Below are 27,820 nucleotides of genomic sequence, written 5' to 3' on the forward strand. Positions count from 1 at the left end.
GTCTACTCTTTGGATTCTCCTTTGAACCAGTCAAGACATCTTACTGGTTCTCTTATTAATCAAGGAGTCAAATGTAATCATTAACAGATGTTCATTTTACATTTGTATGAGTCATGATTTTTCTTTTCATTTTTTTTTTTTTTAATTTTGTGATCATGCTTTGACATTGTGTGGACATTTTCTTAAGACATGCCAGAAAAGGGCGCCTGGGTGGTTCAGTCATTAAGTGTCTGCCTTCGGCTCAGGTCATGATTCCAGGTCCTGCTCTGCGGGAAGCCTGCTTCTCCCTCTCCCACTCCCCCTGCTTGTGTTCCTGCTCTCGCTATGTCTCTCTCTGTCAAAAAAATAAATAAAATCTTTAAAAAAAAAAAAAAAAAAGACATGCCAGAAAAGTTGGCTGTCAAGTTTCTCAAGGTCATGTCTAAGGAAAAACCATTCCATTTTATATAAAAAGTGAAATTTATGTTTTATAGTTTCCACTCCCGCAGCCATGGCATTTTATGTACATTGTATACATGAATCTGAGGATGATGTAAGATCCCAAATATTTTATCAGTGATTTCAACTACTTGATTTCTTTCACTTATTTAAATCTCCAGTTAAGTATGATCCAAATAGCACTATGGAGTGAGGCAATTTTACCGGATAGCAGTTAAGTTTCTACACTTTCTCTTACCTGTATAGAACAAATAACTTTATAAGTCAAAGTAAAGACATCTGGTGGTATGATTTTAATTTGTAACAAATAAAATGTCTTATCAACTTTATCTAGAAATAATAACTCATGATTTATTTTGTTTCAGGAGTGTAGCCCTATAAAATTACCCAAGTGCCTAAAAAGTATGCAGAAGGGCAGATTACATCCTCTTCACTGTCCATTTCACAGTTGTTTTTTAGGAAAGAAAAACAGTCAATTGATGCCTTTTGAGAGATAGATAGCAACAATATCGGCAAATTCTCATAAAAGAGGGTCACTAATGTGTAAACAAGAGCTACTGACATTGGATCCTCATAGATATATATTTATTTAGATAGATAGTATAGTATGAATTGGGTATATATCTCAAATGTATTTGTTTAGATCCACTTAATCATGAGGACTATTAGGGGTGCCTGAGTGGCTCAGTTGGTTAAGTGACTGCCTTTGGCTCAGGTCATGATCCTGGAGTCCTGGGATCGAGTCCCGCATCGGGCTCCCTGCTCAGCAGGGAGTCTCCTTCTCCCTCTGACCCGCCTCCCTCTCATGCTCTCTGTCTCTCATTCTCTCTCTCTCGCAAATAAATAAAATCTTAAAAAAAAAAATCATGAGGACTATTAAGTATAAATGGAAGTGAAAGAGCACATCAGCTGGTATTTTAAAAGATTGCAAGAGTATAAAGCCATATCCTTCTGCATATATTTTGATGAGAAGAATGTAAATATATTTCTTTGGACAGGGTGGAATTGTGATTTACGGTGAGCAGAAGCTGACTGCCTTCACAATGTTTGTGTTCACTATGGGGGGTTGAATTTTTGACTGATTCATGCATTGGGAACTTTTGAATTAACCAAGGAAATTGGCAAAACAGAGTATGACTGCTTGTGTGACATTACAGAAAAGATTTTGTGTTATCCATGCACATCTCTCATTTTCCTGTCTGTTAGTGTTATTCAACTGCTGTTTGACTTCTTAAAACTCCAAGTAGTTTAGAGCCAACAGGGACTGGTACATTATATGTAAGTGAGCAGCTATAAAAGTCAGTGTAACTTAGTATCTACGAATTCTAGCCACCGCTACTATCAACATGAAGAATGTAATAGGTGGAATGTTTTACATGTCCAATATGGACTACAGAATTCCCTATATAATTTTTACAGTTTTAATTTAAAAGTATACCTAGTCAGATATTTCATCTACACCTTGTTACAGTAATAAAAATTCAGATACTGCTTAAAGAGAAATCACATTTCCAAAGCAACATTTAGATCTGGAAGTCAGTGTTTTATTTCATATTTTTAATGCTTATTTGATCTTCTGGTTAAAGTTGTTTATAGCGATAAAAATTTAAAATAACTATTTGTATATCCTTCTATCATATATAATTGAAATAAAAAAATTTCATTACTAAAATAGAAAAGATGGGTCTGAAATATTTAGTGAGAAACATTTAGTAAGTGGAAACTTTTTCACAACTATCACTAACAATACATAAAAATATTAATGAAATACTATTAGGATGATATAATTGATCTTTTGATAAATATGGTCATAAAACATCAAGCTACACATCAGATTCCAGAATCAAAAGTAATAAAAATCACTCTAAATTCTGCTCAAAAAATAGTAAGACGGGGCCTGGCTGGCTCAGTCAGTAGAAAATGCAACTCTTTATCTTGGGGGTGTGAGTTAGAAGCCCATGTTGGGTGTGGAGTTTACTTAAAAATCAGATCTTTAAAAAAAAATTGCTAGATAATAAGTGACAGCATTTTAGACATTATTATATACATATATTTAAGTGGATAGTAAATTAAGTAGTTAGCATAATGAATTTAAATGGTATAATACAATATATGTATTGTTAATGATCATTGACTAAATCAAAGAAAATTAGAAAACTAGTGAAATGAAGCTCTATGACCATTTATATGAATACATTTATGCCTATATATATGGATGCATGAAGAGATTTTTATCCTTGAAATGATGGAACTTTAAGGAGAAATAAGAAAACTATTTTGGAATCAAGGTCATGATTTTTTTAATTATATATTTCAAAGTAGCTGGTTGTATAAATAATGAGAAAGTTGTCACTTAAATATTCAAGATGTTTTAATTATTATTTTTGTATTGTCATGTCTTAGCTTGGGCTGCCATATGGAATACCATAAACCAGGTGGCTTAAATAATAGACATTTATTTCTCAGCGTTCTGGAGGCTGGGAAGTCCAAGATCAAGGTGTTGACAGATTCAATTCCTGGTGAGTGCTCTCTTCCTGGCTTGTGGACCACTGCCTTCTTGCTGTGTCCTCACTTGATGGAGGCAGAGAGAAAACCAGCTCTGGTTTCTCTTCCTCTTCTTATGAGGTCACTAATGCCATAACTGAGCTGCATTTTCATAACCGTATCTAAACCGAATTCTCTTCCAAAGGTACCACTTCCAAATACCATCACACTGGGGTCAGGGTTCAACATATGAATTTTGGGGGGACAGAAACATTCAGTCCTTAACCCATAGTTTCCAACAATTACATTTTCTTATGTAACCATAAATCTAGTAGTTTTTTAAATATATAATACAAGTCTTTAATCAAACAAATTAAACTTTACTGCCATTATTTTTAAACTGCAATTTTTCTTTTCTGAAATTTGTATTTATTATTTAATTTCATATTCAATAGTTTGATTTTTCCTTTAAGAAGTTTTATAGTTTTCATTCCTTCTCAGGAAGGGTGTATACGTGTTATAGTCCCTTGTTGTACTGTTAGAAATGTCTGCCTGTGATTTCCTGTGCAAGTGACAGCCTCGTTGGGCATAAAATCTCCAGGTTACATGTACTATTATCCTCCAGGGTTCACTGTGCCTGTGAGTAGTGATAAGCCTACACTGGATGCCCCCGCTTTTTAAAATATTTATTTATTTATTTGAGAGAGTGAGAGAGAAAGAGAAAACACAAGTGGGGGAGGGGCAGAAGGAGAGGGAGAAGCAGGCTCCCCACTGAGCAGAGAGCCTATGAGATGTGGGGCTCCATCCCAGGACTCCTGATTCATGACCTGAGCCTAAGGCAGACACTTAATCAACTGAGTCACCAAGACACACCTGGATGTCCCCTTTAGAAAGGATTTACTTTTGCTTTTTTTTTTTTTTTTCTTTTTCTATTAAATTCAATCACTTAAGCAGTGTAGACTTAATTGTTGGCTTTTCCCTATGCCCAATCCTTGCCACCCCCACACTCAGGAACTCTTTGTCACCTTTTGGTCTGTAATCCCAGTCTTTGCTTCACTTGATGTAAATGTGGCTATATCATACCTCCGAAGACCTTTGTATTGTTGTTAGTAACATTCATTTTTTTATCTTTTTAGGCATTTATCCTAATTGGGCTCATATTTTTTTCTCAACATCTGTTATTTACCTAAATATTCTAATTACATGGTGTGTTTACTGTAAGTTTTCAAGTTTGCCCCTTCTAAAAGCAATTTGAATACTACACATGTTAAATATCTTGCTCTTTATAATTTATTATTTTTCTATTAACGTTAAGTGATATTTAATTGGTTTTATTAGCTCTACAATTGTACTTAAAAAAAAAAAAAAACTTACTCTATTGTTTGATCACACTTTCCCTGAGCTAGTATTTTACTTTTTCTTGAATTTATCAAGATGAGGCACACGAAAAAAATTTTTTGTATTCTTTTCCTTCTCCAGGCTGAGCTCTTTATCTGAGTTTTATGTTATATCTTTTTCTCACTTTGTGTGTGTGTGTTGTAGCCGATTTGCAGAGTTGAAAGCTGCTCCATTTATTTTGTGCTTAGGGTGAATAGGAAGATGGTTTCTTACATCCTTTCTTTACTACCTCATACAATACAGCTTAGCAGTCTGGGTTTTGCTTTGATTATTTTTTTAAATTTATCTTTTTATTGAAGTGCAGTTGACAGAGTGTTACATTAGTTTCAGGCATACAACATAGTGACGCAACAATTCTATATGTCATACTGTGCTCACCACAAGAGTGGTTACCATCCGTCACCATACACGAGCATTACAATACCATTGACTACACTCCCTATGCTGTGCATTTTATCTTTATGACTTACTCATTCCACAACTGGGAAGCTTTTAGTGCACATGTGATCACGGAGGGGGTGCGCATGAGCATAGCCTGGGCAGGCTCTTTGGGGGAATGGACTCCTGTTGAGCATCATCTGTACCAGGAGGCATCAAATCTACAGAGGAGGAAATACCTCAGACTTTGGAACATTTACCCTCACTCAGCATAGGGCTCTGGAAAATGGGGAGTTTTCTGTGCTTTTGCTGAGATCTTGTATGAGTTTGGTGGTTTACCCTATCTTTTTTTTTTTTTTTTCAGGTAGGTTTATTACATACGGCTTTAATAAGGTACTCTACAAATGGTGAGTAATGAATGGGAATTCCCAGGATTTCGTAAACTTTTGTGTTCCACTGCTCTTCAGAGTGAGTATATGTGTGCCTCTGTGTTTGTGTGTGTTTGCGTGCACATGCACGTGCGTGCACACGCACACGCTAACTGGTGGTGGCAGCAGGGCTACTGTTGGTGTTTCTGTGGTTAAAAACAGTGCAAGTTGTGCCTGAATGTTAAATCTGCCCCCCTTCCTCAATGCCACTTTCCCAAAACTGTCTCCTATTTTGTTTGGTGGTTGTTGATTTTTTTTTTCTTTTTGCTACATTTAAATTTTTTGTTCATTACTTAGGGAATACAATTATAGTATCGTATCCAACCTAACTCCATATAATCTGAACATGAATTTTAGAGTAAAACATATAGAAGTCATAATCTCATTAAATATGCATCCCCCAACTAAAATTTTTTTGGATATTTTGAAATGATAAAAGACTTCATCATATTGAATCAAATTTCAGTTATTAAACTCATTCATAAAATTCACTCACCATTAATTAAGGCAGATAATTTAAAAGCAAAAGAGAGCTACACAAAAGCATGATTTACTAATTATGACATTATAAGTGGTTTGATAAAGAGAAATTCCAACTCTGATTTATATTAATATGATGTCCATCCAGGAAATCTCTAATCTCTAATTTTAAAAATTGCCATATTGCTTACATTTCTAGATTTTCAACACAAATTGTGTGTATGTGCCCAGCAACAATACTAAATTGAGTTTTTGAAAAAAAGTACAAATAAAATTGAATTTTTTTAATCTTACTGTTTAGATAGGCAAATCAAAGACCATATTTTGACATTTTGGAATAAACATCGTAATTTGCTTATAAAAGCACTGACAGGAGCCCAGCCAGTCTTGTTCACCGGATCATACCAATGTCTTAACAGTGGCTGGGATATGGTGTGGATTCAATAACTATTTCCTGAATGACCAAATTAAGCAAATTCATGCAGGAAATTGGTGAAACATTACATATTGCCTTTTTATATATTATAGCATTTAAAAAAAAATGAGTTGATACAGAACCTATTTTGTAACATGATTAGGCCAGGTAAATTTTCTCACTTAAGAATTCAGAATTTTATAAGGAAGGACACAAAGTTTCAGAACCGAATCATTAAGGGAAGATCTCTAGAGGAAATGTTCTTTACAAGTGTAAGAAATATTAAATATTTACAGGAATAATGAAGAGAAAAACAGTTCAGGTTTCTGAAAGGAATGATCAAACTGAACATCGAATGGTCTGCCTTTCTGTCTTATTGACCTTCTGCAGATTACGTAGGTTCCTCTAACGATCATTTGAATAAGTATATCTCATGACTCCCAGATGAGGGACTGAAATATGCGCTCTTTAATTGAAATGTTTTATTGGTGATTTTTAAATGTGTGAAACAATTCTGGGAAATAGTGGAAATATTTTTTAAAACTAGTTTTTGGATTTTTTTTCCCAAACGAAGAATAATAATCCATGTTTCCTATTTTTCCTTGTTTTTTAGGAACTAATTCTGATGTAAATCTTTCAATACCTCTATTAATGTTAGTTTCTTGGCCAATGACTGCTTTCTAGATAAAGTAAAAGACTTACCCTAATTAACCCAATTGTGGCATTTATGGGATTGACTGCTAGTTCTCTCTTTAAACCCTTTATTTTTTATGTTTTATGGTATCATTGCACTATGCCACCTTTTTTTTTCAAATTTAATTCCACATGGTTAAAAAGCTGTATATTCTCTGCTGAATCTTAAGTGTCATTTTGAAACCTAAAGATCATGACTGAAATATAGTGAAGAGTAAAGATGAAACAGAGAATAAAAGTAACATTATAAAACCTCCAGTACCATCATTTGTGCATGTAATAGACAGAGATGCATTACTATAGCCCCTTGAGTTGGACTTGTTCCTCAGCTGCCAAGAGTTGTGTCAGTAGACAGGATTTTGCCATGAGCCCTTTTGGCTATCGCCTCCGCTCCACAGGGTCCCTTTGCCCAAGGTCATGCCCTTTCCAGGTGTGGGCCATATCCAGTGACTGACTGAAGAGAGGCTGGGGGCAGAGGAGAGGGGCATAGAAGGGACCTGAGGGGTATAAAGGCCCAGTCACCTCAGTCCAGTGTGGGACAATTCCAATGGGTCCTCCAGAGTCCTCATGAGCGGACGTGCACCTGTAGTCCGGGGCGCCTTTGCAGCCCAGCTTTCCCCCCCACTCCTGATCCTGCTTCCATCTTCTCACTTCCACAGGTGGTGTTCCAAGTGTACTCTCCAGAAAACATGCTACTATTTATTTATTTTTAAGATTTTGTTTATTTATTTGACAGAGAGAGACACAGCGAGAGAGGGAACACAAGCAGGGGGAGTGGGAGAGGGAGAAGCAGGCTTCCCATGGAGCAGGGAGCCCGATGTGGGGCTCGATCCCAGGACCCTGGGATCATGACCTGAGCCGAAGGCAGACGCCCAATGACTGAGCCACCCAGGTGCCCCAGCATACTACTATTTAAACTCCATCTCTAAATCTGCTTCCTGGGGAACACTGTATCATGGACCATACCATTCTTCAGGAATATGGGGAGCACAGAGTGGACAGGCGTGTTTATGGTAGGAAAGAGCAGTTTTGGTGAAGTGGTTAGAACAGAAGCTACTCTACCTTAGAATGACGTACGAATGGGATGTTAATAAAGTAGCAAAGGGAAAACTTCTTTGAAAAAAGATGATTAGAAAGGGGACAGCAAGATAATAGTTAGAAAGCAGAAGTGACATGCAAAAGTGGGTGCTTTTAGCATGGGAACATGAATGATGTCTCTCAGTGAAATAGGAGATCAGAGAAGTGAGAAAGTCTGAAAACAGAGACATGAGACTCAATAACAAATGAAGAAAGATAGAAGACAATGTGAAAGGTGTGAGATCCATTCAACAAGTGAAAAAATTCTATTGGAAAGAGAGGAAGGACCTCTCATTACCCAGTTACAGATGAGTTTATGAGGGTGGGAATGGTAGCATTAAACATAGGTAGGTGATGCCTTATGTCTTTGTCCAGTAAAGAGAATATGTCACTTGCTGAAAACAAGAGTTGGGTCTGAATAGAGGGTTGGCAGAAGTTACTGAGGGTAATTAATCCATTCACTCAATAACTTCTTACTAAATATGAACTATGTACCAGACACTTTGCTATGATATAAATGCAACAATAAAAACCAGACTCAAGCTTGATTTTATTCCCAGGAAGTTGATAGTTTGGTAGGGATACCAAGTGAAGAATAAATTGTAATACAGGTGGAAGATGCAGGGATGGGAGGCTTGGAAGGAGCTCTGGGACACATCGCTGGGACATCAGACTCAGGTTTTAGGGCATCTGTGAAAGTATCACACTCTGTCTGAATCTCCCCATTCTATCTCCTGATCCCAAATTAACAAAGCATCAAGATGGCACTTAGCTCTGAAAAAGAAGCACTATGTGAAGGCATATGTTCCCATGGCTGCATTTATATGAAGATGATTCTCACTGGTGTAGAAGCAGGGATGGAAGATGGATTTGGCTTGGAATTGGCATACTTCCAATTGGATTCCAACATTCCATGTTGCAAAAGATTTGCGGTGCCTGGGAGATATCGGGTAACTAACTGAGGCCAAGAAGGAACTGTGAGGTTTACAAAAAATACAAATAGATTCGAAAATATTGCTCTGTGTGAGGTCATATACGATGTGTAGAGAAAATATAAGTTTCAGAAAACTAAAAGGATAAGGCATTGAAGTCAAAAGTGAGAGGAATACCAGAATTTAACAATCTGGTATGACTTAGCTAGAGAAGGTGTCACGGTTCCCAAAAGGGTGATGACTGTGGATGGCTAAATTAGACTGGGGATGCGTGTTATTGAAGATAAGGAGATCAATAAGCTGTAAAGCCAGGCTGTTGAATGTATTTTTCACAAAGACACTAAAGTCACCAAAAATGACAGCAGGAGGAACAAAACCTGATAGCTTCTTGCTAGAGTTTTCCTTAAAATGCTGATGGGCCTTCCTGGAAAATGGAGAAACTCAGGGCATCCTGACATGAATGTCACAGAGGTGGGAGCAGCTGTGCAGAGTTGGGAGAATTCCAGCCACATCTGGAGCAGGCCCACAAAACTTCAGGTGATTCAGATGATTCCTTTTATGCGCTTTCTTAGAGAAGGTGGCACAGAACAAATTCCTGAGGGACTATTTACCTTTTATATCCCAGATGTTATAATAGAATAACCTGCTCACTTAAAAGGCTCAATGGATGTCAGCTATTTCTCTTCACTACCTAGAGGGTTTCTTCTTCTTTTCATGGTCGACAAGGACAAAAATGTTTCAGACAGTGCAAATGAGCAAAATATGATGCTTTAAATAAGCTTCAATTTTCAGTAAGATTTCAAGAAACTTTTCACAATGTCCACCTTATATTTTACTTGCTCTAATGCCCTAAAAGCCCCTCTCCATATTATTTTTTCCCCTGAATATATTCTTAAAACATCAGTGGTTTGGTGCTTACCCATTTTAGCCTTTGCTGAATCTCCTTCTCTCCACATGAAACATACCCACAGACATATAGCCAGTTACGCTCAGAGCCTGGACTTGACTCTTAGCCAAGACCTACATGCTCCCCGCCCGGAGACTCTTCCACATTACCTTCAGCCTAAGCAATTTAAACATGTTCTCTCTTATCATATTATTAAAATGCATACACATACAAAGATGTGACCCACATGATACAGCACTCCGGTTTTTAAAAAAATGTTGAAAATAATTTTTAAAAGAACTAAAGGCTCTACTTGTATCTTGGTAACCCCTGAAGAAGAGTATAATGCAAAGCACATATCTTTACATTCCTCTTTTTCATCCATTTTCCTTTTTCTTTAAATCCCTTTAGTTCATAACCTCCATTGCCACCCATGAACTGTGTATATGTTTTCTTTGCCCCCAGGCCTAACCTAAATACATCTATAGATCCATATCCCCTTCCCTCTGGACTTTCAAGTCCTGATTCCCTCTTATCATTGTGCTGATGTGGCAACAACAAAGAGCAAATCACCTGTCAGCCGGCCACCAGCAGGACCTTTTCAGAGAACAGAAGTGAGGAGAGGAGAACAAACCGAGCAGGCAAAGCCAGTATCCCTATTAGCAAGCAGAGAGAGGGAGTTCCCGGTAACCACATACATTAATAATTTTTATCCCCCAAAGGAAAACTCTATAAAATAAACTGTATTGCACTTGTATATGACAATACTTAAAATATAACTCCAGCGCAAGTACCCTAAACTTATCCATGAAATGAACCTACAGGAATGAACTTAATGAATCAATATTTATAAGCTCATCTCACTGATGTCTGTGGTTTTGGCCAGTGATTTCAGAATGCTGCTAAAAAACATACTTCTTCCTAATATTTGCTTTCATGAACCCATGTAGACACAGCTCTTTCCATACTGGATTTCAATATATCCACAAAAGTTAAATAGCTACTTTTAGCCAGCTTTCATTTTAACAAGTTTAATTCTAACATTTACTAATATCATTTTTGTGAAATAATCTGGCACTAGTATGTACTATATAGTGTGTATTTGGCAGATGTTGTTTTGCTTTCTTCCTCTTTTCTCATAATAAAACAATGGCTCATTTATAAAATGTTGTAAGGAGAAAAAAACAACTAAACTCTTATTTATCGATTACCAATACTTTAGGAAATGTAACACCCCTTCCTTGTTAGTTTAATACTGAAGCATTAAAATTGATATGCCATATACTTGCATTAGGTAAACTATTCTTTCTGAGAATGATTTTTAGAACTTTATGTCTCTAGAACAACTAGAAAACCTTAAAGTGTCATCAAACAAAAGTGTACATTTAATAAACAGCCCAGCTGTAACAGTTACAGAAAATCACTTGAAGTCTGTCACTCCTCTGGGTGTTGTAAATTTTAGCCTTGGTCAAATCAGATCATCAGAAGTCTATAAACTTGAACTATATTACCTTGTCTTTAACAGAATTACCTTCTCTGGAGTAAATTTTGAGGTCATGCCCTAATTTTTGTATGAAAGGACAATGCAACAAATAATCATATGAAATCCATTTTGTCACTTAATATAGAATATTGTTGAAGAATATCATCATTCAGTGGCCCACATATAACATCCCAGGAAAGGCATTTATATCACAGGTCAGCGCTGGGAAAAGTTTTTCTTCTTCAGAGGAAAGCTTCTCCTAAATGATGCTATCTTTATTTTAACATGGCTACTAGGAAACTATACCTAAAACTATAATTACTATCCAGTTTCTTTTGGACTGAGTATTTATATTTTTCTTTATCTTAGCCTTGGTTTTCTGACTATTTATAACTTCTCTGTACTAGTATTTATATGTCTAATTTCATCTACTTTTGGTTTTGCACTGTTTATATTGTATTCTACTATATTTTATAAAATAATATAGAAGTTGTATAACTGATGAAACATTTAAGCTTTGTCTATGCAGTAAAACTAGTTTGATTAGAATTGTTTAATTTAGTCAGCAAACACATGGATGAGTGAATTCAACTTTCACAGGCTTTTTCTATATGCTTCACATTGAATTATGCTTTATTTATGCTTTGGTATAAAATACAAAATTAATACCATAAAGTATCAACATCTTACCTAGAATATAAGAGAATATTTAATTTTTAATCTCTCTCCTCTACATCTGAGAATACAGAAGTCTAGGTAGAAATCATTTGGACAGTTCATCCTCTCTAGGGTCCTGAGAGTACACCCAATTTCACATATATTCACACATATATTTTTTGTATAAATAAAAAGACCTTCTGATATTCCTAATTGACTCCTTAAAAGCTAGTAATTCTAATGATTCCGCAGGTATTATGCTTACCCTTTGTAATGTTCTATGAATCAGATGAAAGACACTATCCAGTGGGTGACACAGACAGTTAACTGACAATTTAGTTTAGGGTTCTATGAAAACAAACAGAGCAATTCAGAAGAATGTTAAAATGAGTATTCATCCTACCACTCCAAAGTCAAGGGCAGAAAAGAGCTTCCTACAAAGACAACATGTGCATAGTCCTGTGGTGTAAGGCAGCATGGGTCATAGGGCACCACAAGAAGTTTGAAATGGTTAGGAGAATGTGTGCAAGATGGGTACCATTTGATGGATGAGCCTGGAGAGGTGCTCAGGACTTATTTGTGTTTCATACAACAAAGGTCAGAACTTCTATCAAGGACAGGGGAAAAATAAACAGTCTTTACCACGGGACACAATGAGAATTGTATTTTAAGAACACTACTATGTAAAGTGAAAGAGAGATTGAAATTGAGTAAGAGTGGGGCCAGGAAGATTACTAATGAAGAGAATTAATGGCCCAATCACCGCTGTGGCAGGAGGCATGAAAAGCAAAGATTATACAAGAAGAAGGAAGAGAAAGAATTGTCCGAATATGAATGAAATGATGGAGAAAGAATAATACAGGTTGGATTATGCAGTGATTCACTGAGATAAGAAATTTGAAAAGGGAGGAGCTTTGGAGGAGTAACAGATTTCATTTAGGGGTTGTTTGAATTTGAGGAATAAATAATATACCCAAGTCAAGGTTTTAGCAAACAATTATATTCATGGGCCTAAATCTGAGCAAATTGCTGCTCAAGGTACAGGTTTCCAAGTCATTTGAATTTAACTGCATCAGTTGCCATAGATGTGAATGAGATCATCCAAAGAGAGTATGCAGTGAGGAGAGAAAATGGAATTGAGGGCAGAATCTTATGCACTAGAAGGGTACAGGTAGAAAGAGAAAATATCAAAAGAACCTGATGAATACCTATCTGAGAGGTAGAAAGAATTGGGCGGGGAGAATTGTATCATAAAAACCAAGTTAGGAAAGGGTTTTCAAAAAAGGTGTTTTCTCTCTCTCTTTTTTTTTTAAGATTTATTTATTTTAAGGGGGAGGAGCAGTGGGGGAGGGAGAGAAGGAATCTCAAGTGGATGCCCTACTGAGCATGGAGCCTGACATGGGGCTCGATCTCACGACCCTGAGATCATGAACTGAGCCGAAACCACAAGTTGGACACTCAACCGACTGAGCCACCCAGGTGTCTCTCAAAAGTTTGATTGATAGTGTCAGATTCTGAAGGCAAATCAGCTAAAATCACACAGGAAAATACCTAATGGATTCAAAGACCCAGTGGTCAGTGGGCCTCGTAAACACAATTACAAGGAGTCATAGAAATGGAAGGATTCTAGGGAGTAAGTATAATGTGAAGAAGTGGATATGATAAACACTAACCACCTCCTCAAGACAACTGGCTGTAAAAAGGAGATCACATAAGAACAGAAAGATATGTAGAGTTGGCAGTAAGTGTTGGAGAACTTTCAACTTCTTAATATGATTAGGGAAGAAATTTACAAAAAGATCTACAGGTTTAGATGAGAGTGGGAGAACTTAATAGATCACTTAAAGAGATGAACTGATACCTCTGAAGAACAGAAGCTTTCTTTTGAAGTAGAAGGTAGGCAGGCAATGAATGTAGGAACACTTTTATGTTTGGGGCTTGTTTGTGGGAATATAAGAACAATGGTCACTGCAAAAGGGTTAAAGACACTTATTAATTGTTATACACCAGAGTCGAAACTTGAAAAGGACTCAGGTGGAAAATAGCAAGCAAGGAGATGGTTACCCAGGAGGATTTATATGAGTCAAGATACTACAGTTATGGCTGTGGGTAAGATTCAAGAACAGGTAATTGTTGAATTAAGGAAGTAGCAAGTCTGGCATGATAAAGGCTGGGATGAATCCTCTCTGAGCATTTAAGTCACAAGATGAGAGCAGATGTATGTATTATTACAAATACTGTGAGCCACATTCCAAGATATTCAATTAATGTGAAGGAACACCAGCAAACTATAATTAAAGCGGTATGCAGGAAGAAAAGACATGAGAAGTGAGAGCTGTAGCTTATGAGTGGGTGTGAGAGCTGACCCAAGAAGATCCCAAAGTGGAAGCAACAGTCACTAAATCACAGGAGGTCAGAAAAGGTGAGGCCAGGGAATTGGATAACAGCTACACAGAGCACTGAGGACCCAAGGTCTGTGATAGTCTTTGCGTGTCCACAAAGGTTATGAACCTGATGGCCAAATTTTGCTGACTATCAATACCTCATGGCATTGTCCTCACGGTAAGGAGACTGAACTAGTGTGGGTGAGAGAGTGACAAAATGAAAAGAGCTGAATGATAAACCCACCCCAGCATCATGGTAAATTGAGTCTAGAGGATAATCTTCCTAAGGGCTACAAATGGGCACTTTCAAAGGTGAGAGGCAGCCTTTGGGTTTGGGTAGGAAGGTACTGGAAGCAGGATAAGAGGCAACAGAGATCTAAGGGAGAGAAAATATTGCAGTGAGAGTAGCAAGTATGATTAAGGAAAGGGAAAGGACAGGGCACTTTGGGAAAAAAAAAAGAGTGAGAAGATCCATTTTTCTTTTTTCTTTTTTTAAAAGAATTATTTATTTCTTTATTTATTTTTAAAGTTTTTATTTATTTATTTGTCAGTGATTGAGAGAGAGAGAGAGAGAGCACAAGCAGGGGGAGTAGCAGAGACAGGCTGAGCAAGGAGCCCAATGCAGGACTTGATCCCGGGATCCCGGGATCCCGGGATCATGACCTACATTGAAGGCAGACCCTTAACTGACTGAGCCACGCAGGCTTATTTATTTTAGAGAGAGAGAGAGAGACAGCGCCCTGCACAGGCAGGCAAAAAGGGGCAGAAGAAGAGGGAGAGCAAGAATCCCAAGCAGACTCCCTGCTGAGCACAGAGACCAACACAGGGCTCCATCCCACCACCCTCAGATCATGACCTGAGCAGAAACCAAAGAGTCCAGTGCTTAACCAACTGAACCACCCAGGCATCCTGAGAAGATACATTTTTGACTGATTAAATGGTGTGACTGATGATGACTGCTACCTACCATTTCACAGATAGTTGAAGAGACCTAACCAAGTTCACATTGCCAATAATTATGGAATCAGCACCCAAGCACAAACTACAGTTCCACAGTCTGAAATCTTAACACGTCGGCTAAATTGCAGCTGTGGTGATGGGAATGAGTCACAGTGGCATCAATTTGCTGAAAAGTTCACAAGAGAGCTCAGAATAAAGGTACTGTACTGCTTTCTGAGACTCCAGAATAGTATGCCTCAAAATGTCTTCGACCGTATCTCTGCTAGAGAGAAACTGGATGGATTGCCAAAGACTCTGCAATTAATTAACCCAAAACAATTTAGAAATTTCTCCTTGTGTAGGATATTGTAAATATTCTTTGTCTGACTATAATTGAATTCCTCTCGTGTGTATAATTCTATCTATGTCTGTATCTGTCGTGTCCGTTTACCTACCATCCCGCTACCTCCCTAGCTAGACCTGTATCGAGTTCAACACCACTTTGCCTTCCTCTAACATCTGTGGGGATTTGGGGGAGTGGTCTTTTATGCAAAATTTGTGTCTCCATTTCTTTATGAAATCTCTTTCACTCTTCTGCGTTCCTCTTCCTTTTCATGTCATGAAACTTCTCTCGACAGTTTCTTCCCAATTCTAGAACTTCCTCCTCTTACTGTCTTCCCCATACTTCTGCAGGCTTTTTTTAATCTCATGCAGAATATCACTTTTGTGCGCTATACAGCTTGTCGGTTCTATGTTACAGCTGCTGCTTGATCACAGATAAAGGGGGGAAGCAACAAATTGTGAATTTTTGGCCTCTTACCCTTATGACTGAAACTTTCAATCCATCTTTCAGAAAATCGTTTCATATTGAAGACATGTGCTCTGGGAAAGTGCCCCCAAGAAAGAACACAAACCTCCAGTACATGGTACCTCTTGATATATTCATTCCAAAGCCCCTCCTATCAGGAAGTAGGGCCATGATCCCAGGGGCATCTAATTTTTAAGTACAAGACTGACAAAAAGTCTTTTACCTCACTGCTCTTTACATTATGGTTATATTAACAAAGGAAACCCAGTTTGTTCAGTGAAAGAAGTTACTGGAAAATAAGGAACTACCAATTTCTTTTTTTTTTCCCTTAGTAGTATTCAACAAGTGGCTTGAGAATTCATATATTTAACAATTTGAATGTGAAAGAAGTTTAATGTAATTCAGCCAAATATATAAGAAAATATAGAAAATATAGAGAAACGAGGAACTATGAAAAGTATAATTTTCCCTCTCTAAGACACATGGTTTGTATGATCTCACATAGAAATGTGACATGCAATTTTCTTTCTAGAATTTAATGTTCTCATTTTGGAAAACTATTATCTTGAAATGGAGCATTTTCTGCTTTTCCCTTCAAGTATAATAAAGAAACATGATCATTATTTAGATTCAGCTACCCTATAATTTAAAGCTTAGTCTTATTGATTGGTTTAAAGAAGTTTATTGGAATGTGACATATTTATAAATTGAGACAAAGATGATGCATATATTCTTTACCGATTTTAAAAGTACAACACATCTCTTAATTTAATAAAATTAAAGAATGCAGACTTTTAAACCCCCAACTAGATATAATATTAAATCAATGAAATAAAAGAGACAGCAATAGAAAAAAACTTCTGTTGCCATTTGAAATATGTTTTAATGTATCACATTTAAGTTATCTCATATCTAGAATTTAATGATTAGAATTTATATATTTAGGGGTAACTGGGTGGCTCAGTTGTTAAGCGTCTGCCTTCGGCTCAGGTCATGATCCCAGGGTCCTGGGATCGAGCCCCACATCGGGCTCCTTTCTCGGCGGGAAGCCTGCTTCTCCCTCTCCCGCTCCCCCTGCTTGTGTTCCTGCTCTCGCTATCTCTCTCTCTGTCAAATAAATAAATAGAATCTTTAAAAATAGAAAGTCTTCATTAAAATGTATCATGGAACTTTAAATATCTTTGTGTTGCCAATGTTAGCATACCTCTCTTATCCTCTCAATCAACTGTGACATTGCAGATAATGGAGTCCTAGACGTTGCTGATTGTATTTCCAGGTGGAAACTTGCCTGAGATGAGAATTCTTCCTAAGAACATTTCTTTTTTTTTTTTTGGTAGCCCTAAAGGGCATGTCGCCTGATGGAATATTCCCACTCAAAATTAACAGCAAGTAATATGAATGAAGCTCTCAGCAGAATATATCACGTAGATTTTCTTGGCATTAGGCAAAGGAATCGTTCAAGGATTCTGTGGAGTTTCTCCAGAAAAAAATTTAAGAAACAAAAAAAAAGAGGCATATGCACAACATTTTTATAATCTGGAAGAATCATGATCTAGATTTTTTTTAAAAGCAAATCCACAAACCAAAACACAATACAAAACAAAGCAAAATAAAATACAAATAAGAAACTTTATTCTACATAAGGCAGAAACTATGCTGATACTCAGATGTGAGCATATGCTGTCGGGCAAACGCCAGCCCCGCATGAGCCGATTATTCAGTTTAAACAAAACTGAAGAGGTTTAGTGTTGGCTTAGGGAGGTGTCGCTTAGGTTTTGGGCTCAGTTCCTACCACCCCATAAATTAGTGAGGTGTTGCTGGGGTTACAAATATCTGCCTGCATATACACCTCCTGTCTTTAGAGGTTCTTAGAAAAGTCCACTGCCCCATGATATTCAATGACAGGGGGATCCAAGAACTGGGATTCAGAGAAACCAATGAATTACACATTCCTCACCACAGTGTGAAACAAACTTACCTCTCCAGGTTCATTTTCATTACTGGTCTGCTATGAGACCTTGTCAAAGCTAGCCTAGTCCCATTTCCCTTTGTGTTTTGTTTTAGCTTCCTAAGTATATGTTACAGCTTGTACTCGGAATACACTTTCCCTGTCCTCTCTCTCAATTTACATATTCTTCAAAGATCTCCTCAAATCTCTTCTCTGCCTCTAAACCATAGTATGTCTCCTGTCTTGACCTGTTTCCCTGTGCCTACTCCCAAAATCTACAGCAGGTCATGTCACCTCTTTTTATTACAGCCTCAGCGTTCTTGCCCTGAGGGCATCTCGGTTCAACTTCTTGAAAGCCTTCCGCCCCTGCTGTCTCTGCTCTCTCCAGCAATCTGGCCTCGCCCCACTGTTCACACAGCTTCTCTCCTCACAGCCTCCACTTGCTATGATCTGGCCATAGGCTGCAACTTGCCCACTGTTCACACACTGCAGTGAACTGAGTGACACTGGAGGAGATGGGGAAGGAGAAAAGGCACGACTACAAAAAGTCAGGTGGGAAGGAGTTCTGGCAGACGTGATCTCAGTCATCTTCCACAAGAGGGTATGCAGTTTTGTGGTCTCTTCAGACACGGAGGATAAAAGTTTTCTTTTTAATTTTTTAATTATTTTTTTTAACTTCAAGTCTGTGTGCAGATCAGCATGCTATTTTTACGTTAGAGGCTCTGGAGAGCTTGATGGAAATTGTGACATCCTCCACACCTCAGCACGGTGACCTATTTCCAGTGTCAGTGTGGGAACTGGAACCTGTTGCAAGAATTTTTTAGCAATACCTTGCTCTGCCATACAGTACAACTTGGCCAACTGTAATAACAGTGTTCTAAATAAGGCTCAAATGCCTGCACTAATTTTCCAGAACGCTCCTTGATTTATGCAGTGTTTACTAAGCGAAACATATATAGCACTGTGCTAGGATTTGTAGATAAAGCTGGTATAAAGTAAATACGTATTTATTTTGAGATTAAAATTCAGTTGAGGAGGAAAAGACAAATGCATTGAATGCTTTAGCAAAAAAGATTTATTGAGCAATTGTGTGTAGAACCAGAACAAAAATCTACGGAGAAAGATACGAATAAGATATAATGCCCTACCTCTAAGATGCTCAGGGTCCAGAAATAGGAGTCATATATTAACAAATTATGATACACTGTCATAAATAATATAATGAAAAATGTTCTATTGACTTCATTGTAAGTGAGTTTACAATACATTAGGACATATTATCTGAACCAAAACAGCATAGAGAGTCCTCAAGAACATTAAAAAAAGCTTTGACTCATCTACATAGTATGCCTTTAACACCAGAATTAAAGCCGTTTCTTTGAAGAAAATCATCACCCTATAGCAGGGAATTTTATATAAGCCAGTTAGAGTCAAAGGTACAAATAAGGACTAGAGCAAAGGCATTCACTCTCTAGCATAGAGTCCAGAGTGAAAACACAGATGGCCCTACATTAGTCCAATAAAGCCATGCTTGATTAATGCCCAGAGACTGGATTAGGGATCTGCCCATAAAATTGCCCTTTAGGAATACAGTTGAGAGGGAAATAGCTTATTAGGTCCACAAAGAAACTCAAAGGGGCTAAGGGCCATCTGTGTATTCTACTGCAAGAAGTATGGCTTAAATCTAAGTCTCCGTAGTTACAAATGAACAAATTGATTTTTTGCAAGCATCTAAGATCAAAATATTCCACATTAAATATAACAGATTTATGAAAAGGATTTGATACATGAAGCAGAAGAAAACTAGGAAAAATCCCCTTTTTATCCACAAAAATATATGAGCCATAACTTTTAGGAAAATAGAAGAGTACACCAAAGAGAGAAAGGTGGCTTTGAGAGATGCTGGCATGGAAAGAGAGTAGACTGAAATAAGACTAGAACACAGGAAATCCAAAATCGAAAATAAAATAGGATTTTTCCTTGAATTCTACTATGTTTAAGAGTGCAATTATTTTTTCTTTTCTCTTTTTATGCCTGATTATTTTTTCCTATTATTTTATTTATTTGAAAAATAACATTAACTGTTTAAATTAAAAAATTACCAAAAATTAATTTTTAAAGAATTAAAAGTAAATATTATATATTCATATATATATGAAGAAAATATCACTTTCCTTAGGGATTTAAAAGAATTAAATAATTACAAATTTATTATTTGTCAATTCTCTCCAAACAAAATACAAATTTAATAGAGCATTTTTTTAGCTTTTGATTTAAAATATTAAATTTCATCTTGAAGAATAAATGTTGCAAATCATCCGAAAAATGTTGCAGAAAGCTGAGGTAGTTTTGTAATGACAGTAATTAAACAGTGCTGTACAAATACAAGAATAGACAAATCAATGAATTTTTTCCAAGATAGTTTTTGGGATTTCAAGTCAATGGGATAAGAAAAGCTATGCAGCAGATAATGCTGAAAGCAGGGTAACTGGTTAACTAGCTGGAAAAATAAAGTTGGAGTTTCACACTTCAAAACAATTTCATTTTGACCAAGGGATTTGTTGCTTAAGAAAATACCCCAAAGAAAATATAGATGGATATTTATCTGACCTTGAGGTAGAAAAAGGGTTCAAAGACTAAAATCCAAGAAGAACTCAGAGAGGAAAATACTGACCAATTTGATTTCATACAAATTGTAAAGTTCTATAATATCACTCACAATAAAATTAAAAGGTATATTGCTAACCAGACAAAACTTTGCAAGATATGTTATAAAGCAAAAAAATATATGGAAGAATTTGGGCTATCAGTAAGAAAATATCTTTAAATGCATAAAATCCATGAATAGCAACAAAAATATAAAATACTAGAGCAGAGGGAATTTATAGATTGAAAGAATAAAGTAGTTGTTTTAGGATAAGTTATCTGAGATCATATGTTTCTTATTTCACTAGTTCATATACATTTATTTTTTAATTCATATTTATTTAGATATAATTGACATATAATATTGTATAAGTTTAAGGTGTACATGTTGGTTTGATTATGATGCTCTGAATATGATGGTCACTGCAGTGTTAGCTAACACTTCTGTCATATCACATAATTATCGGGTGTGTGTGTGTGTGTGTTGAGAACAATTAAGATCTAATCTCTTAGCAACTTTGAAGTTTATAATACAGTCTTGTTGTCATTTTGTATAGTCATTTTGTGCATTAGATGTCCAGGACTTATCTATCTACTGGTTGCAAGAATGTACCTTTAAACAACATCTCCCTAATTCTCCCACCCGCCCCCCCAGCTCCTGATAACCACCATTCCATACTCTGTTTTTACAAATTTGGCATTTTCCGATTCCACATATTAGAGAGATCATAAAATATTTGTCTTTCTCTGTCTGACTTATCTCACGTAGCAAAATGCCCGCAAGGTCCATCTATGTTGTCCCAAATGACAGAATTTCCTTCTAATGGATGAATAATATTCCATTGTATGTAAATACCTATCACATCTTCTTTATCTATCCATCTGTCTATAGACACGGGTTGATTCTGTATCTTGGCTCTTGTAAATAATGCCGCAATGAACAAGAAAGTGCAGATATCTTGATTTCCTATTTTCATTTCCTTTGGAAATACACCCACGAGTGAAACTGCTGAATCATAAGGTAACTGTATTTTTTTAATTTTTGAGAAACCTCCATCCTATTTTTCATAGTGGCTGCACCATTTTGCATTCCCATCAACAATGCACAAGGGTTCCCTTTTCTCCACAACCTTACCAACACTTGTTATCTCTTGTCTTCTTGATGATAGCCATTCTAATATGTGAAGTGATACATATACTTCATAGAGTCTATATGATATAAGCTCAACAACTGATAGGGACTAAAAAATGAGAAAGAAACTATGTTAGCAGTTTAGTGGGGAGACTGACATGTAGACAAAAAATTCCCATAAACGGCGAGTACAGTAATATAAGTCCTTATAAACTGACAAGTGAAAAGTGAAGCGGGACTATATTCACTTGGGAGCATGTAGAAAGACTTCACGTTCAAGAGAGCATTTGAACTGACACCTGAGAGGAAGACACAGGAGGATAAATAACACTGAAGAGAGTTTTCAAGGTAGAGAAAATGACTTTTGTAAGATCAGGAAAGCATGAAGTTTATGTGGTTTAAAAAGTATGTTGTATTCAGGTAATAATACAATTAACTCCAATACTCCTGCATTTTTTACTGGAGGTTCTGGAGAGACATCTGCTTCGAAGCTCATTCAGGTAGTTGGCCAAAGTCAGTTCCTCGTGTTTTTAGTACTGCACTCCACACTTTTTTATTGTCTGTCAGCTGGGAGCCAACTCTGCTCCTAGAGACCACCTACATTCCTTGTCATGGTTTCCATGTGGATTATCCAGCAACCTTACACACTACCTATCTCTATGACTTTCCCTTCTGCCCTATCTCTCAGACATGGGCTACAGAAAGTTCTCTGCTTTTAAGAGCTCATGTGATTATACTGGGCTACTCAAAACGACCCAAGATAATGTCCTTACCGTAAGATTTTTAACATAATTATAATGGCATGAAATGCAACATATCCAAAGATTCCAAGCATTAGGACATGGACATCTTTGGGGGCTTTATTCTGCTACTGCATTAATCAAGAGTATAAATAGAGGGGCAGGGAAGATTTTATGGGGGAAAAGAATGAGTTCTATTTTAAACATGTGGAGTTTGAAGTGCCTGTGGGAATTCTGGGTGGATATGTTTTGAAAGCAGTTTTATACAGATTTGGCAGTTCTGGATAAAAGTCAAGCTGATTGTATAATTTGGCAGTCATCATCTTATAAACTGTAAATGAAGCCATTATTATATATGAGAGGTTTAGCATTTTGCCCAGGGAGATTTCAAGTCAGTTTACAAAGTTAATATACTGTGGTGCTCTCAATAGTAGATCATGTTTTATTCATTTGGGCATTAGCCTGGAATCAAATTCTTATATTTGTTAAATGAATAAATGAATGAGTGAATGAATGAATGAATGAAAACTATAGACACTTGTCCTCTAGGACTCTCTTGTTTTATAGCTCTGTGTGTTGGTGTTCGCACTTGTGTGTTTGTGTTTGATATGGCTCAGAGGTTTTAAAAACCCTTACTATAAAAACAGAAAATACATTCATTGGAGGAACACTTTAATTCAGACTAAATTAAAGCATTTTAGATAAATAAAGCAGATAGAAGCCACTCTTAGATTTAAAAAAGTCTTATTTCATAGAAAAGGTACTGCAACAATGAACTCTTATTATCTCATTCACTCAAGATAATAGTAAGTAAATTGTGCATAATTTATTCAAAGCATGTTCTTCTAAACTTCTAAATTTCTAAACTACCAGGATTGGTACGCAAGAGCACACACACATAAACACACATTTTACTGTTATTTTAATTTACTTAATCCATTCAGACACCTGAACAAAAACTACATATTTTTGATTAGAGAGACCACCCATCTATATTCTTCTCTTCTTGAATCCATTGAGGAGAAAATACTTCACTAATAGTATTTTTTAAAAAACACTAGTAACACCGTTCCTCTATGTTGATGTTTTACTTGGTTTCTAGTAAATCGATTATGTCTAATCTTTTTTAAGGTTTTTTTTTTTTCCAAAGACTATTTTTAGGGTAGTCTTAGATTTAAAACAAAAATTACCAGAATGTACAGAGATTTCACATATACCTCTCACATCCCCAGCCACACACATACCCATGCCTAGCTTCCTCCACTAGCCTGTCCCCCACCAGAGTAAGGGACAACTGATGAACCTACACTGACACATCATAATCACTCCAAGTCCAGAGTTTACATTAGTGTTCACTCTTAGTGTTGTACATTCTGAAAGTTTAGACAAATGTACAATGACATGTATCCATTAGTATAATATAATACAGAGTGTTTTCCCTGCACTAAAAATCCTCTGTGTTCTGCTTATTCATCTCTCACCCTCTCCCAAACCTTGGCAACCAGTGATCTTTTTATTGTCTCCACAGTTTTGCCTTTTCCAGAATGTCATATAATTGAAATTACAGTACGCAGAATTTTCAGGTTGGCTTCTTTTACTTAGCTATGTGAATTTAAGTTCCCTCCATGTCTTTTCATGGCTTGATAGCTCATGTCTTGACAGTGCTGAATAATAGTCTATTGTCTTGATGTACCACAGTTTATTCATCCATTCTCCTATTGAAAGACATATTGGTTGCTTCCAAGATTTAGCCATTATGAATTGCCTAATCTTTTTTAAAACATTAAAAAATATTCTGAGGCAATTATATTTAAATAGGTCTACTCAACACAAGGAGAAAGTATCTAGAAAATAATAATTACAAATAAGTAGAGAGATCCATTTGCAGCAAAAATAACTAATGTAAGGAATGGAAGAAGAGTAAGATTATAGGTCATTATAGATCTCATAGACACTAAGAATGGTTAAGGGAATATTAATAACAATTAAAAACAGCAGTGCATTTCAAAATAAAATGTAACTCAAAAAAAAAAAAAAGCAGAACGAAAGTTTGAATAGTCTCATATGTATTAACCAAATCAAATCCACACTTAAAAACCTTCCCATCAAGAAAATTTCTGGCTCATATGGTTTCACCATGATTATACCAAATATTTAAGGAAGATACAACACCATTTTTATACAAATCCTTCCAGAGAATTACAAAAAAGGAGAAAATAATTTACAATTTGGCCTCAGGCCGACATCATCTCTGTATGGAAAACCTAAGACATTACAAGAAAGACAACTATAACCTCCACCAGAAATGTAGATATTAAGATCCTAGATAAAATATTAGAAAAGTGACTTCAGTGGCACATCGAAAGTGTAATCAATGGGAGTAACATCAGCAGATATGGTGGAATAAAAATTCATGAAAATTTTCTCTTCCATAAAACCAATGAGAGTTTGGCAAAATTGTCAAAATCCAATTTTCAGAGCTTCGGAAATGAACTAATGGTTTATAACAATCTGAAAAATGTTTTTTTGGTTTTTTTGGTTTTTTTTCAAGAAAACATAACTGAATCTCAATAAGAACAGTGATTGACTTATTCCACTATAAGTCAATCAGAGAAAGACATGTATAATATGATCTCACTGATAGGAGGAATTTGTAATCTCAGGAAACAAACTGAGGGTAGCTGGAGTGGTGGGGGTGGGAGGGATAGGGTGGCTGGGTGATAGACATTGGGGAGGGTATGTGCTATGGTGAGCGCTGTGAATTGTGTGAGACTGATGAATCACAGACCTGTACCTCTGAAACAAATAATACATTATATGTTTTAAAAAAAAGAAGATAGTAGGAAGGGAAAAATGAAGGGGGGAAATCAGATGGGGAGACGAACTATGAGAGACTATGGACTCTGAGAAACACACTGAGGGTTCTAGAGAGGAGGGGGGTGGGGGGATGGGCTAGCCCGGTGATGGGTATTAAAGAGGGCACGTATTGAATGGAGCACTGGGTGTTATATGCAAACAATGAATCATGGAACATTACATCAAAAACTAATGATGTAATGTATGGTGATTAACATACATTATTTTTTAAATATTAAAAATTAGGAAAAGTGAGCTTTATGGTGATTTTTGTGATTGATGTATGCATGAATCTGAAAGCCATGCTCATGTTCAAGGCTGTACTTATAGGCCCATGAAGACGTGAGAAGGCCTCCTCTCTTACTTCTGGATGAACCTCAGGAACTGCACAAGCAAGAAGTGAATTCTAAGGCCATGTATCAACTGCCTACAAGATACTGAAGGTGTATTGTAGTGTGCACACACACACACACACACAGAGCTTCTCAGGAAACACAGAATCTCATCCGTTCAAGGCATTTAGAGAAATCTCTATAAAATAATTAGCTAAACACCAGTGCAGCTGAATGGAAACTTTAGTGGCCACTTATGACAATGAATACATTGTTTATAGAATTATAGAATTAGTTTAGGAAAGTCATTAAGTAAACAAACAGCAACACAACAGCAAACATCAACAAGGAGGAAAAAACCCTAGGGAAGGGCAAATCTGATTTTGAGTTGCAACATTATATACTTTAACATGTTCAGTTTTCAATAAAACAATATGGCACATGCAAAGAAACATAAAAGCACTGTCCATACACACAAGAGCAAGCAGTTAATATAACTGTCCTTGAGGAGGCTGAGATGTTGAGTTTATTAGACAAAAACTTTAAAAATTCACAAGAGGGGCTCACCGGCCAATTTCAATTGACAAAAGAAAAAATCAGAAAACTTAAAAATAAGCCATCAAGGTTGCTGATTGTGAAGAACAGAAAATGAAAATAGAAAAAAATCATAGAAATAGCCTAACGTTCCATTAAAAAAAAAAAATAGAGAACAAACTAAATCCAAACAAGCAAAAGAAAGTATAGATCCTTTACATCTTTGGTTAGGTTTATTCCAAGGTATCTTACAGTTTTTGGTGCTATTGTAAATTGAATCATTTCTCTAATTTCTCTTTCTACAGTTGCATTGTTAGTGTATAAGAAAGCAACTGATTTCTGTGCATTGATTTTGTATCCTGCCACACTACTGGATTGCTGTATGAGTTCTAGTAATTTGGGGGTGCAGTCTTTTGGGTTTTCCACATAAAGTATCTGTCATCTGTGAAAAGAAAGAGTTTGACTTCTTCTTTGCCAATTTGAATACCGTTTATTTCTTTTTTTGTCTGATTGCCGTAAATAAACCTAACCAAAGAGGTAAAGGATCTATACTCTAGGAACTACAGAACACTCATGAAAGAAATTGAAGAAGACACAAAAATATGGAAAAATATTCCATTCTCATGGATCAGAAGAATAAACATTGTTAAAATGTCTATGCTACCCAGAGCAATCTATACCTTCAATGCCATCCCCATCAAAATTCCAATGACATTTTTCAAAGTGCTGGAACAAACAATCCTAAAATTTGTATGGAATCAGAAAAGACCCCGAATCACCACGGAAATGTTGAAAAAGAAAAACAAACCTGGGGGCATCACGTTGCCCGATTTCAAGCTATATTACAAAGCAGTGATCACCAAGACAGCATGGTACTGACACAAAAACAGATATATAGACCAATGGAACAGAATAAAGAGCCCAGATAGGGACCCTCCAACTCTATGGTCAAATAATCTTCAACAAAGCAGGAAAAAAATATGCAATGGAAAAAAGACAGTCTCTTCAGTAAATGGTGCTGAGAAAATTGGACAGCCACATGCAGAAGAATGAAACTTGACCATTCTCTAACACCATACACAAAGATAAACTCAGAATGGATGAAAGACCTCAACGTGAGACAGGAATCCATCAAAATCACAGAGGAGAACATAGGCAGTAACCTCTTTGACATCAGCTACAGCAATTTCTTTCAAGATACATCTCCAAAGCCTAGCGAAACAAAAGCAAAAATGAACTTTTGGGACTTCATCAAGATAAAAAGCTTCTGCACAGCAAAGGAAACAGTCAACAAAACAAAGAGGCAACCCACAGAATGGGAGAAGATATTTGCAAATGACACTACAGATAAAGGGCTAGTATCCAAGATCTATAAAGAACTTCTCAAACTCAACACCCAAAAAACAAATAATCAAGTCAAAAAATGGGCAGAAGACATGAACAGACACTTCTCCAAAGAAGACAAACAAACAGCTAACAGACACATGAAGAATGTTCATCATTATTAGCCATCAGGGGAATTCAAATCAAAACCACATTGAGATACCACCTTACACCAGTTAGAATGGCAAAAATTGACAAGGCAAGAAACAACAAATGTTGGAGAGGTTGTGGAGAAAAGGGAACCCTCTTACACTGTTGGTGGGAATGCAAGTTGCTACAGCCACTTTGGAAAACAGTGTGGAGGTGCCTCAAAATAGAGCTACCCTATGACCCAGCAATTGGGTATTTACCCCAAATACAGGAGTATTT

The sequence above is a fragment of the Mirounga leonina genome, unplaced genomic scaffold (genome assembly GCF_011800145.1).
Source record: "Mirounga leonina isolate KUSES-001 unplaced genomic scaffold, KU_Mleo_1.0 Mir_127, whole genome shotgun sequence".
NCBI lineage: Eukaryota > Metazoa > Chordata > Mammalia > Carnivora > Phocidae > Mirounga > Mirounga leonina.